The sequence below is a fragment of the Panthera pardus genome, unplaced genomic scaffold (genome assembly GCF_024362965.1).
Source record: "Panthera pardus isolate Hobbes unplaced genomic scaffold, ASM2436296v1 HiC_scaffold_22, whole genome shotgun sequence".
Lineage (NCBI taxonomy): Eukaryota > Metazoa > Chordata > Mammalia > Carnivora > Felidae > Panthera > Panthera pardus.
In genome coordinates, this window is record NW_026526788.1 from 279,863 (window position 1) to 294,260 (window position 14,398).

The window sequence follows — 14,398 nt, forward strand, 5'->3', positions numbered from 1 at the left end:
AGCTGGGGAGGCAAGGGAAGCCTGCCACGTGGTATTTAAGGGAGTGCCAAAGAATTGAGCAACCAAAATGAATAATATTTTAATGCAATATTTAAAAATGAACGCATAAAAAAATCCACGATCAACAAAAGTGTTACCGCTAGTCTTATGACCCTGTGTTATTGTGCAATGACACAGTGGTTTCCAATGAAGCCCGGGATCCCGGGCCCGTTCAGCACTCCCTCCCCCGCCAGGTGACAGACAAGGGTTGACAATGGCAACACTGGCTTTAGACAGAATCGTGTTTTTTGATGGTAGTGGTTTAATGAACTTTTTGTCCTTGCTTCAAAACACGTGAGGATATTTTGATAGGTGCGTATAGTGGCGCCATTTTCCTTTTCCCCCCAGGCGTCTAGGAGTCTTCATGAAACTGCAACTTTTTTTTCTTTTAACGTGTATTTATTTTTGAGACAGAGAGAGACAGAGCATGAATGGAGGAGGGGCAGAGAGAGAGGGAGACACAGAATCAGAAGCAGGCTCCAGGCTCTGAGCCGTCAGCCCAGAGCCCGACGCGCAGCTCGAACTCACGGACCGTGAGATCGCGACCTGAACTGAAGTCGGACGCTTAACCGACGGAGCCGCCCAGGCGCCCCTGGAACTGCAACTTACAAAAAGCTTTAGCATATATCAGTTCATTTAATGCTCCCCCCGCCCCCCCAAAAAAAAAAAATCCTGAGAGGATGCTGTTATCCTCATTTTAGAGAAAAAGGAACGAGGTCTCAGATTAAGTTCCTAACCCAGCGATACTGGGCTGGCCAGCGGTGGAGCTGGGATTCTGGGGTTCCCCGACCCAGATCCTGACTTGAACTGCCCTGCAAATTGCCTTTGTACATCCAGCCCAACCCCCTGCTTTTCCTTCTCAGTTGTGTGGACTCACGTCCGTCTCTGCCATTTTCCCAGGGGGGTGTCGTGGGGTGTGCTCGTGGGAGTATGTGTGTACCTGGATATGTGTGTTTGCTTCTATGAGCATGTGAGTACACGTATGTGTGCATGCACACGTGTGTACTTTCAGAATATGAGACAACATGGCACAGAGGGCTTACGTCCAAAGAGGGTTGTGGCCGGACAGAGCTCCCGGCTACTGACTTTGCCTCGTGGATCACATTTGGAGAGCTCGCACCATCCCTGAGAGCTCAGAGAGGGTTTTGTGTCCTTCTCCATCCACAGGATGGCGGGGAACCCGCCAGGCCCACGGCAAGGAACCACCCCTCCTGAGCTGCCTCCCTTCTCAGGCTTTCAGGAGAAGGCTCAGAATCTTGGAGGTGATGTAGAAGAAGTTGCCAACCAACCCTATGGCTGTAGGAAAAAAACCCCAAAAACACGTTATTGGGGGAACCCCTGTTTTTCTTTTCCAAAGTGAGTGCCTGAAACTCCCCCACCAATATGCAGCCCAGTTTCGGGGGCGTGATTGCAGAAATGGGGTTTTTCTTGGGATGCATCAGGAATTGTTCCATGTAAGATAAACATTCTCTGAAATGCCATCCCCTTTCCAAACCCAAGCCCAGGGTAATAACCTGAGAAATCATTATTACCCAGTCCCTCAATCCTATTCCAATAAAGGGAGGACCACACACTAGCAGCTTTCAGCAGCTTTCCCTGGCCAAATATTGTTCTACCCTGTGTTAGTTTTGACAGGATTAGTCATGGAGTCCTACTATAAAAGTCCCGGGATCCCTGTTGGCTGGACAGCCTATTAAAATATTGGTTTACTTTCTTGCAGTTTGCAAGCCCATGGAGCCCTGAGAAACATTTTTAGGTATATTGTTTCTTGGCCAGCCTGTTTCAGAGCAGAGAAGCCCAGACACAGCCACTGTCTCGACCGAGAGACTCTTGAGGGTTTGAAGGCACCTTTACAAAGGCAGGCAAGAGGCTCCTTCGCCATGCAGGCAATTTTTTTGTTTTTGCTTTTGTTTTTTTTTTTCAAGTAGGCTCCTGGAGCCGAGCCTGAACTCACGACCCGGAGATCCAGACCTGAGCTGATATCAAAAGTTGGACGCTTAACCCACCGAGCCACCCAGGTGCCCCATCACCATCTCTGTTTTTACTGCAGCGTGTGCTTACTTCTAGCTTTTTTGGGCCTCATTTAAAGACCACAAAATAATGAGGCCAAAACTCCACAACTTTTGTGTCATTTATTCTTTTTTTTCTAAATAAAGCCCTCCTAAAAGTCTCGTTATTTTACGTGTTTTCACGTCCAGCCTCTGTTATTCTAGAACATTCCTTCACATCGTCTCAAAATTCTCTTCTTCAGATGCTGCTCTGGTGGTGTCACCCCTCACTGCCTAACTGCCTGTCAGGGCCAGCCAGACCGCTCAGGGTGAAGGAATACATAAGTCTGCCGAACAGGCATCCGTAAACGTGCGCTAACAGGCTGACGTGTGAATGGGCTCCATGGGGACACACAGTTAAGTCCCCCCACATGGCTCATCCTTACTTATCTCTCTTCCCTACACTCTGCTCCAAGGAAGCCTGCTTAGTTTCCCACACTGGGATGTCTATACCTGGTACTCACACCGGAGAAAGTACTTTTACCGACCAGAATGTGCGGCATCTGACAATCTGTGACCTTAGCATCCATGATGGATTCACTACCCCACGTTGTCTCTGAGCCACCTGGTCTATGATGTCTGTTGATCCCCTAACCCCCGGGATTGGGCCTATCATTCACCCTAGTGAGTTTGCGTTTCTTTACGTATGTCACCGCATACTATCTTTTTATGTGCGTTTTGCCTTCTTTTCCTTAGAAGGAAGACTCCTTGGGACAGGAATGCAGCCTTCTGTATCTCCCCACAGCTTCTAAGAGTGTGCTGCAGCTCAACGTTCCCTGATAAACAGGGTGACTAAAGCATTGCAATGAACCAGAGTAGAGATCAAGGCTGTGCAACAAAGGGTAAGGATACTCTTTGAATAAGACTGGCATTCATTCCTCAGGTTTCTGTATGTTTATAGAGCAAGAAGGATCCTGGCAGTTTGGGCAGCTCGGTTCCAGTTACCCGACATCCAGCAGGCCCGGGCGTCGACAGCCATCACTCAGCCGTGTCAGATGGGGTGACTGGACCGATGGAAACATATGGTATTTTATATGGTGGTGGTGGGAGGGGGCGGTTTCTGTTTTTATTTGTCTTTAACTGGAGTGTGTGTGTTTCAGGACCACACAGCAGTGGAGTTCCGCCTGCTTGGAACAAAAATGATGAGCCTGTGTTTCTAGGCCCGTGTTTATTTAATGTGCCGTGTAAACAGTGTCCACAGGGGAAAGGAAAAAGTGCTAAAGTTTAATACAGACACCCTCTAATTTAACCCCCCAGAGATTGCTCTCTGAATTTCTTGGTTTCGGGTTTTCATTTGCTTTCCTGAATGAAAATGGTTCTGGAGTCCCTGAACGCCTGATGTTACATGTCATTTTGGAATGTCTTACTCATGGTGTCAAGGATATATGTTAAAATGTAGGAATTCCCATAACGCCTCTCATTAAAAAGAAGCAAACGACACAGGGCGCCTGGGTGGCTCAGTCGGTTGAGCGTCCGACTTCAGCTCAGGTCAGGATCTCACAGTTCATGGGTTCGAGCCCCGCGTCGGGCTCTGCGCCGACAGCTCGGAGCTTGGAACCTGTTTTGGGATTCTGTGTCTCCCTCTTTCTCTGCCCCTCCCCTGCTCACCCTCTGTCTCTCTCTCTAGATAAACATTAGAAAACATTCAAAAAAATAAGCAAACAACAAAACCTCTCATTGAACGTAAACCTGCTTTCAATGCTGCTCACCAGACCAAGGCCAAACTTGATGTTTTATTCAGTTGTCCCATAGGGGGTTTGTTGGGACTCACTGAGAGCCTACAGCTTGTGATTCCTCCTCAAAACGCCTGTCTACTGGGCTTTCCAAGACCTTCCCAGAACAGCCCTGAGGATGAATGCTAGAGGTGCTCCCTCAGTCAGGGGAAATTGAGGTCCACGGTTTTCCTCCTGTAGGGCAGTAAGGGTCTAGGGGCTCAGCAGCGGGCCAGACCCCCACCCCGGTTCCCTCATAGAGCTCCTTCTCCTGTGGCCCTCTCTCCTGTACTGTGGGGTCAGGGCCAATCCCATCACCTTACACATGAGAGAATGGAGGGCCTAAGTAGTTAGGGGGAGAGCTGGGGTCAAGACACTCCCACCTCTGGGTCTGGTGGCGTTTGTTGTAGTCCTTCAGGGGGCTCTGGGCCTGCCCCTGATAGGGCCTTCACCCTGGTGTGGAGGCCACAGCGACAACCAGGCGAGGCTGGGGCCGTGACTCCAGCCGGTTAATCTTTCATGAGAGGTCTGGACAGACTCGTCTGGCCTCCTGGGAGCTTCCGAGCAGCTCAGAGACTTCAGTCCCAGAACCAACTTGAATGAACGATTAGAGAGCTGAATGCAGGGAGGCTGATCTCGGTACAGTTCTAACTTCTGTTTTGAGCTGTGTTCAAGGAATGAGCACAGAGAGGATTATCACATGGTGGGAGAGATGAGCAGAGGGAAAAGCCAGTGTTAGCCCCAGAGTTCGATGGCCGGGGAGTCACAGGAGGGGCATCACATCGGTGTCCTCCATTTATCTACTCACAACCAGCCAGTTGGCCATTCCTTCTGCAAACCGCCGAGCCGTCGTGACTACAGCACACGCAGTGCAAAGGCCTCAGGCCATTTACGGCGCTGGGCCTGGATGGCAGCCAGCGGCTCTGCGAGGGCCACGTGGAAGGATTCCAGAAACAATTAGAGGATGGAGCTGCTCGCTGGGTGCTTTCAGCTGTTGTTGTTTCTTTTCCCCTTTATCTCTTACCTGTACTTAGGAATCGGTCCTCTGTTTACTTTGAGTTGGAACCCAAATTACCTCAGAGGTCGATGACTCACGCTATTGGCAGCCATGAACGGCACCGAGTGACCCTTACGTAAGGCATTTCCACCATCTGAGGGAAGGGATGATCTGGGTTACTCTTCAGTCACAAACACTCTGTGTGGCTTTGTTGGCAATTTAAAAACAGGTGTGTCCTGGGGGCTCAGGGTTCTAGAATCCCGGGAAGGAAGAAAACCAGTTGCTTTCATTCATGAGTTTTAAAAGATTCCCCGAGTGGTAACTAAGCTTTAACAAAAAGGCCGGACAAAAAGGCTAAAACTGCCCCCACCACCCCCCCTACAGGGGGCCACACTCAAGGAGTGTCCCAGACCTGGGTCCTGTACCCTGGGGCCAATCTCCTGTTACTTATTTGCTCCCATCGTCTTCTCTGTTTTAATCCATTCACACTGCGGTGGTCTGAAATTTGTGTCACCTTCAAATTTGTCATGTTGGAATCCTAACCCCTAAAGACAAAGGCATTTGGAGATGGGGCCTTTGGGAGGTGCTTAGGTCATGAGGGTGGAAACTTCATGCATGGGGTTAATGTTTTATGAAAGAAACTCCACAGAGGTCCCTTGCCCTTCCTCTACGTGAGGACAGTGAGAAGACGCTGTCCATGACCCAGGTAGAGGGTCCTCACCCAACCACACTGGCGCCTTGATCTTGGACTTCCCAGTACATCTGTGGTGTTTATGAGCTCCCCAGCGTGTGGTATATTGGTATAGCAGCCAGAATGGGCTAAGACACACAGAGGGGTCACACAGACATTTCCCAGGGCAAGAAGGACCTCATAATAGGGGTGATCTCAGCCTGTATCTGACTTTCTTCTGGGACTCAGGCCTGGGAATTGCTAAATGCTCTGTCCTCGGCCCAGGCGGTGGGTGAGGCAGGCAGGCTTCCGTGGATGCTCTTGCGGTCTCCCAGTCCTCCCCTCCCACCCCCAAAACCTCCTCTTTCTCCTGGGGTCTCGTATGTGCCCTCTAATTCGTTCTGACCTCTCAACAGCCAGGTCTGGTAGACAATATTATCAGTCCTAGTTCGCAGATGAGGCAACTGAGACTCAGGCAGGTTAAGTCACTTGATCAAGATTCTGATTCTGTGGGGGGCACCGGGGTGGCTCAGTCGGTTAAGCGTCCGCCTCGGGATTCTGTGGAGCCCGCTTGGGATTCCCTCTCCCTTGCTCTCCACCCCTCCCCTGCGCTCACACAGGCTCTCTCCTGCTCTCTCTCTCAAAATAAATAAACGTGAAAAAAAAAAAAAAAAAGGAGTACGATTCTGTAAAATAGCTGGTCCGAGACTTCGATCTTGCTCCACAGCGTGTTACCTCCCACAGAGGCCCACCATATCTGCTGTTTATTTTTTTAAACGGTCAGGGACTTAGCTTGGCTGCCGGGGCGGTGTTGCTGTGGGAGATGGCCTGCCCTTTACAGAGGGCTCAAGGGGCGAGAGGGCTGAGCCCACCCTGTTTGGGAGGAACAACCGTAGCTGAGAGTGAATGATCCAGTGCCTAGAATCGGCAGAGGCTGTACGAGGTGGCCTCTGACCACCACAGAGGGGCGGGGGACTAGAGAGACGAGGGAGAAAAGGCATCCTAACCAAGCCATTGTCAAGTGTTCCGTGACTGGAAGGGGAGGGGCCAAATTAGAGATGATAACCACCTGATCCAAAGCCCCCCGTGGGGCTGCTATTGAAGAGGCCCCCGGACCCTTACTTTGTGCCCACCTAGAGGCTTGGATTCTCACACACGCACACACACACGCACACACACACACCCCGTGCACGCACACCATTTTGTTTCGTTTTGCCGTGTTTTGCTTTTGCTGCCAACAGGAATTTATTCTCCCATTAAATAAGGCTATATAGAGCATGGTGAATTGTCTACCTACAGCTGCAATTCTGCCTAAGACGCTAGTTTGTACGAACTGTTTTTCTGATACCCCAACCGAGAAGGCTCTGAAAACTTCTCTCAAGGAAAATGCTTTTAAGGCTTTTGACAGTAATTTCAAGTCTCATCCTGAACTGCATTACCCTTCGTCACCCTTATCAGAGTTGGAGTGAATTAGTCATGTAATTATTTGTTTGATGTCTGCGTCTTCCACCGACTGTGAGCTTCATAAGGACTGGGACCAAGCCTGTCACTCCTTCATTTAACAGATACTTATCCAGAGCCGCTGTGCATCGGAGACTGTTCTGCATGTTGGAGATGCAAAAGTGAATGAACTACCGGGGGAAGTTGTGAACCTTCTCAGTTACTTCTGAGGCCCCGGCACCTGGGAATCCCTGGCATACAGCAGGCACTTAATGAATACGATCAACACACTTCTGGTGTGTTCTCCCCGCCCCCCCCTCCCCCCGCCCAGCATCTTCCCTTAATAAGAGATTTGGGTCCTCACTCTGTCCTCCTGGGCAAGCCTCCACTAGCCAGTGCCCCACGCACTGTCCTGTGGGCACACAGCTCTGTGCCTGCAGGGTGGGGTCAGGATCACCCTGCCTGCCCTAAGCATCGGCTGAGGACAGACAGGGAAAAGGGACACGGCCGTTCCAGCAGGATGAGGGGAGGGCTGACCCACTTTTCTTGTCTGTGAAGTTCCCAACTGTGCCCAGGGCTTTGCGGGGGGTGGGGGTGGGGGTGGAATCCTGGCTTGCCGCCCTGACCCCTGCTCTGTGCCGCATTATTTGCAGGACAGTGACGTGTATCACTGGGTGAGTCATCAACGAAGCTGCCAGAGAGATTCAGAGTCCCATGGGCTCAGCCTAGGGGACTGAGGTCAGTTTGTTCGTTGCTCTGGAAGGCACAAAGCTGTGGCACACATTGGTCTCCTCCTCCCTCGTCCTGGGGCTCTGGGCAGGTCCATCAACCCCCTCCCCACCCGCCACCCCGCGTCTGCACATGTAGTGAAGAGAACTCGAACATTCACGAGGGAGAGATCTGTGCGTCAGCATGGAAGCTGCCGCTGCCCAAACAAACGTGGAATCTTGGGCAGTGCCTCCGATTCTCCAAACCTCAGTTTTCTTATCTGGAGATGGGTGTCATTATATCTACCCCCAAGAAACTGTGGAAAGATTAGAACTGTTGTTTGTACAGCATGGGCACTTACAAAGCGGTGGGCGTCCTTTCTCAGGGCTCCTAATTGGAATCCGATCCAACCTCGTGCTCATGATCGCTGCATATCACAAATCACAATCTCTATCCATCTCTCTCCCGGCACGCCATGACTGGGAAGACCGAGGAATAAGCCACCCAGACTCTCCCTTTTTGGGAGGAAGGTGGCACAGTGTGTTTTATCCGGTCCTGCTGGTGTCGGGACAAGAATCACAACCTGCAGATCAACTCCAGCATGAAATGCGTCTTCTGAGCCCAGCCAGCCCCGCCATGGCCTACGTCTATTCTCGGCCTTTCTTCACGTTCCTTGCTCTTAACTGAACTCCCGGAATTTCCTTTCCTGCCCTTGGAAAAGTCTCTGAATCTTTCCGCGTGTTCCTCTTGGTGCTCGCCTTCTTCCCTCTTGGCTCAAGGGAATGGGGCGGGGCGGGGGGGGGGTCCCGTTTTCACACACTGAAGCCCTTCCTCTCCTCTCTTTCTCCTGTTGCCTGCCTGCCAGCTCTCCTGTCTCCTTCCTGTTTCTTCCAAAACGTCCTTTCCATCAGCAGCTCTGTCCTCCTGGGGGCCTTGCCCTGCAGCGCTTCCTAAGGAGGGTACTAGACCCCAGGGTTCTGGTCAAAAGGCAAATCCGCAGGCTGCTTTCCCACCCACTCCCATGGGATGGGGGTCTGGGAGTCTGCGTAATGTTCGAAAAATTCTCTTCTTCAAAAACATTTTCTTGGGGCCCCAGGGTGGCTCAGTTGGTTGAGCATCAGACTCTTGATTTCACCCCAGGTCATGATCCCAGGGTCATGAGATCGAGCCCTGAGTCGGGCTCCACGCTGAGTGTGGAGTCTGCTTAAGAGTCTCTCTCCCTCTGCCTCTCTCCTCTGCTCGCGTGCTCTCTCTCTCTCAAATTAAAAAAAAAAAAACACTAACATTTTTTTTATAAATGTTCAGATCACACAAGTGACAGCACCTCAGCTCTCCATTCTCACACAAGCATATATGCACGTGTAAAGAGAAACGCATAGTGTGGATTTAAAAACAATTTCTTTTTAATGTTTATTTATTTTTGAGAGAGACAGAGGCAGAGCATGAGTGGGGGAGGGGCAGAGAGCGGGAGACACAGAATCGGAAGCAGGCGCCAGGCTCGGAACTGTCGGCGCAGAGCCGGACGCAGGGCTCGAACTCACGAACCGCGAGATCACGACCTGAGCCGAAGTCAGACGCTCAACGGACTGCGCCACCAGGTGCCCCCATCCTGTGGATTTTTTAAAATGGGATCATGCTGTATAAATTACCCTGCCAATTGCTTTCCTCTTGCTTCCACGCATCATGGACGTCCCTTCCGGAAGGTCAATATATGTGCTACCTCATTCTCTTTAAAGGTCATATAATATTTCAAAGTCGAGATGGACACCCTTGTACAACCATCCCTCTAAGCTGTAGGCACCAAAGCTGTTTCTGGTCTGTGCTTGCTGGTTTGCTGCCTTAGAGATGCTATATTTAACATCCCCGTGTATATTCTTACTTACCAGTGCTTTCATTTTTGTAGAACAGCTACATACGAGCGAGGTGGATCTGTAAAAGGATATTTGTAGCTTTAGAAATCGGATACTGTTTCATGATTTTCCCAAATGGGAGGCACCCCCGCCTCTGGGCAGGGTACCCCACTGGCTCTTTTGTGTATTCTCAAAAGCAGCAGCTATCATTAGTTTTCAATGTTTTATTTATTTATTTATTTATTTATTTATTTATTTATTTGAGAGAGAGAGAGAGAGAGAGAGAGAGAGAGAGAGAACGCATGCGCACGTGAGCAGGGGAGGGGGAAGAGAGGGAGGGAGGGACGGAATCCCAAGCAGGCTCCTGGCTGTCAGTGCAGAGCCCAACTTGGGGCTTGAACTCAGAGCCATGCAATCATGACCTGAGCTGAAATCAAGACGCTTAATCAAATGAAACACCGAGGAGGCCCTATTTTTCAATATTTGTCAACCACACGACGAGGGGATATTGGTACGTGTCACTTTATTTTACATTTTCCTGACTATCAGTGGAATTGAGCGTCTTCTATGAATACTGACTCTTGAAATCTCTTCTGTGGGAAGTCTATTCGTTTCCTTTCACTACTTAATGAGTTTGCCCTTTTCCTATAAATCTGTGGAAGTTCTTTGAATAGTAGGCATATTAAACCTTTATCTACTGTAAGTATTGAAAGTATCTTTTCCAAGTATATATATATATATATATGTGTGTGTGTGTGTGTGTGTGTGTGTGTGTGTGTACATGTGTATACACACACACACACACACACACACACACACACATATATATATATATATACTTGGAAAAGATACTTTCAATACTTATAGTAGATAAAGGTTTTTTTTGTTTGTTTATTTGTTTTACTATTTTCTGAGTTTACTTTTTCTAACCTACAAAAACCTGCCAGTTTTATTTAATCAGATTTGTTGTCTGGTCTTTTCTTTAAGGCTTCTAGGTCTCCTGTCTGGCTTAGAAAGAGCACCCATACTGTAAGATTATACAGAGATTCTCCTCACTTAAACACTTTTGTTACGTGTATTTGATTTTTGATATTTGTTTTAAAATATCTTCGGAATTTATTGTATCTCTTTGGAATTTCCTTCGGGGCATAGCATGAGGCAGAAGTTTAACTATGTTTTTCTTCTAGATAAAGAGCTAATTATGCTAGCACCATTTATTATTAAAACAATTATTTTCTCCCTAAATTGAAACATCACCTTAGTTACATGTTAAGGGCTTGACGTCTCTTGAATTGATTTCTGGGCTCTAATCTCTTCCATCAGTCTACTCAACTATCTGTGCCAGGAGCAAGCTTCATTAAATTACGGGAACTTTGGGGGGCGCCTGGGTGGCTCTGTCGGTTAAGCGTCCAACTTTGTCTCAGGTCATGATTTCATGGTCCGTGAGTTCAAGCTCCGCATCGGGCTCTATGCTGACAGCTCAGAGCCTGGAGCCCGCTTCAGATTCTGTGTCTCTCTCTCTCTCTCTCTGCCCCTTCCCTGCTCTCGCTCTCTCTCTCAAAAATAAATAAAGATTAAAAAATATCTTTAAATTACAGGAGCTTTGGGGTCATCTTACTATCTGGTTAAACAAGGAGAGACTCTTCCTCTTTTGTGAGCCGTTCTGGTGAGTCTCATTTGTTGATGGTGTGATTTGGGGCAAGATGGGTCCATTGCTTTATCTGGAAAATTCAAGACCACAACTCTGGCTTCCTCACAGCTTGGCTGAGGATGCCATCAGCATGTCCCTTTCTTATCCCTCCCTCGGGCACCTAGCATTTCACCCTGGGGTCAGCACTGCCATCCTGGCAGTCCCCAGCTGTCTTTGTCCTCTTCTCAGTCTCTCATTTCTCTGCAATAACCCTTCCTTTTTTGTTGTTGTTTTTCATGTTTACTTTTGAAAGAGAGAGAGCGAGTGAGCAGGGGAGAGGCAGAGAGAGCGAGGGAGACACAGAATCTGAAGCCGGCTCCAGGCTCTGAGCTGTCAGCACACAGCCGGATACGGACCTCGAACCGTCAGATCATGACCTGAGCCGAAATCGAGAGTCCGACACGTAACCGACTGAGCCACCCAGGCGCCCCTCGACGGACAATTAGAACTGGCAGAAAGACAATTAATAAAGTAAGTGAAAGGCAGAACCGAAACCACGGCACCTATTGAAGAATAACAGATAACAGGTGGAGATTAGCAAGGGCATGTTTCTATTAATAACACCACCTATTAATAGCGATGGCCACCGACTGAGTTCATTATCGCTGGGTCCTCTGCTAAACGTGAAAAGAGCATTATCTCATTTGATAATCTCCACAGGCCAAGAAGGGGGCACGGTTATGGGTCCCGTTTATCAGGGAAATTGTTCTGGGTGTGAACTAATCCGCACTGGTCCTCACGCTGGGGTGCAGGCTGTGCCCTCCCAGCACCTGTGCGTCGCCCGTGGTGTGAGGCTGCCTTTCTACAAAGCTGGAAAGACAGGCTTCAGTCCATGTGGAGATAATGCCTATGTGGAAGAAGAGAATATTTTTTCTAACCGCCCCAGAATTGGCAACACAGGAGCCGGGACCTGAGACAGTGGCACCGCCCGTCTCCCCTCCTTCTCATCACCTTTCCAACCTGTGGCTCCTGGGGTCTCCCAGGAGTGAGAAACCAGTCTTTTATGGAGCCCTACAATTCCTAAAGGCTTGTCCCTCAGCCGTACAAAGCCAGGGCGGCCAAAGCTTTGAAATGACCAGGTCACCGCCTGCAGGGACTCAATTCTGTTTTTTATTTCAAATTTTTAAAAAATGTTTATTCATTTTTGAAAGACAGACAGAGACAGAGTGTGAGTGGGGGGAAGGGCAGGGAGAGAGGGAGACCCAGAATCCGAAGCAGGCTCCAGGCTCCGAGCTGTCAGCACAGAGCCCAATGCGGGGCTCGAACCCGTGAGCTGTGAGGTCATGACCTGAGCCAAAGGGGGACGCTCAACCGACTCAGCCACCCAGGCACCCCTTAATTATGTTTTCCACACAAGAAACACCTTCCTTCTGAATATTTCCAGCGTCTCTTGTTACTTTTAGACTCTTGAAGCACCCATTGGCTGGAAAACACATGAAAGCTCTTAGTCATTGCTGTTGTAGCTACAGATACTCTTATTTTAATGAAACTGCACGTTCTTGGGAAGAGCATCTTGTTTCTGGATTTGTGTTAGCTGGCTCAGGCTCTGGTTGTATTTGGGCAAGCCTGGACAGATGGCTCTTTCTACAGATGCAAGGTGGCCTTGTTCACCTGGCCTGCAGGAATGGGGGGGGTGTGTGGCAGAAGTGAGCACATTGAGACAGGATTCAGATGACAGGAGGCTCACTTTCCTTCTTACAGAAGGTCTCCAGACACCTGCTCTCCGCCGGTGAAGCCTGCCTGTGGCCTCGATCCCTCCAGGCTAACCGATCAGTTGCGATTTCCTTCTCCGGGAATCTATTGCCTTCTTTGTAATTATCTTAAAAGCGCACCATTTCATCTCGCCCAGTCACCATGGTCTTTTAAAGATATGACCTCTGCTAAGAACTCAGAGGTGCACACTGAGCAGTGTGGCTCATTTAGCTTGCAAAAATGAGTGCCTGAGATTTTACTGTTTATAGGTGTTTTGTAAATAGGAACTGTTTAAATGCTGCAGAGGAACTTTCTAGTTAAGTGAGCGCCTCTGGGAATCCCTTTGCAAGGCAAAGAACTCTTTTTTGATGTTGAAAACGTGAATTGATCTGTTTCAGAATGTGGTACGTAAGGTTTTCTCAGAGTGGCCCTGTGCACATGTGGGTAGAATTACAGTCACAATGCGAGATGACACCCGGCTGGCTGTCTCGGCTTCTTTCCCGCATTCTGCAGTAAAAAATGTCTTGTCTCCGCCCGGGTGGCAGGATTTGAATGTGAAGAAAAAAATTTGCCGTGACATCAGATACACAATTGTGACAGCCCCCTGCTAATGTAAAAGATCTCATGTTAGGCTTTTAAGTCCTTCCCGGGGTTCTTTTTATCCTCTTATACAAGGAATGCTGCTCTTGACTCAATTAATCTGGAGGCGAATTTAAAGATACAATTTTCCTACCAGGACGTCAGCCGTATGAGGACAACATGGGCTCTGGTGCTCGATGACATTTGATGCAACTTACATGGTAATCATGTATTTCCAAGAGGTGCTATTAAACCCAAGTGGATTAAAGACAGCTCCATATTTTATAACCCTTTCCTCATTTTGGATTTTCATACTTTGCTTCATCATGAGGAAAGCCGCAACTCTGCTGAGCCATTGTTAAAGTGATAATGAATCAAACCCTAAAGCTGTGTTTTTGTATCATTCCCCCCTTTGCCGTGTTCAGGCCTGACAACCCAAGATGGCGCTGGGGACTCCGGCATTGGCTTGGCCGTATCCACATGTGTGTGACCGATAAAGCTCCTCACAGAGAGGGGCGGGTGAGGCGGCCCTGTGCGCACAACCTCCGGCACCCCTTCCCCGCACACGGCCACGCAGACCCACACTCACAGCCAAACCCATCTGCACACACGTACACACGCAGCCCCCCCACCCTCAACAGGCACACAAACCAACATACGTTCTCCAACACACGCTCACACGTGCACATAGCTCTCAACGCACACACCTTTCAACGGACCCTCACATACACATACCCCAATGCACAGACATACAGACTAACACACATTTGTTCACAGCCCCCCCCCCCCCCCACATACGGGCTCACAGACCAAAACACATTCCCCAACACATACACGTACTCACACGCACCTCCTGCCCTGGTGGCCTCCAGCCTACATAATCAAACTAAAATCTAAGCCTGTAGATGTCTCAACGTTTCAAAATTGACAGCTAAAGACAACCAATGACGAACAGCTACCTCGGCTTTAAGTC

General features: G+C 49.2%; 1 long non-coding RNA gene across 1 annotated transcript; it reads left to right on the forward strand.

Annotated features, from left to right (window-relative positions):
• The first annotated feature begins 733 nt into the window (after positions 1-733).
• Positions 734-2,207, forward strand: LOC109248966 (uncharacterized). The gene is made up of 2 exons (XR_002072388.2): positions 734-1,301; positions 1,760-2,207. It is a non-coding gene; the product is annotated as an uncharacterized LOC109248966 (long non-coding RNA).
• Positions 2,208-14,398: the final 12,191 nt, after the last annotated feature.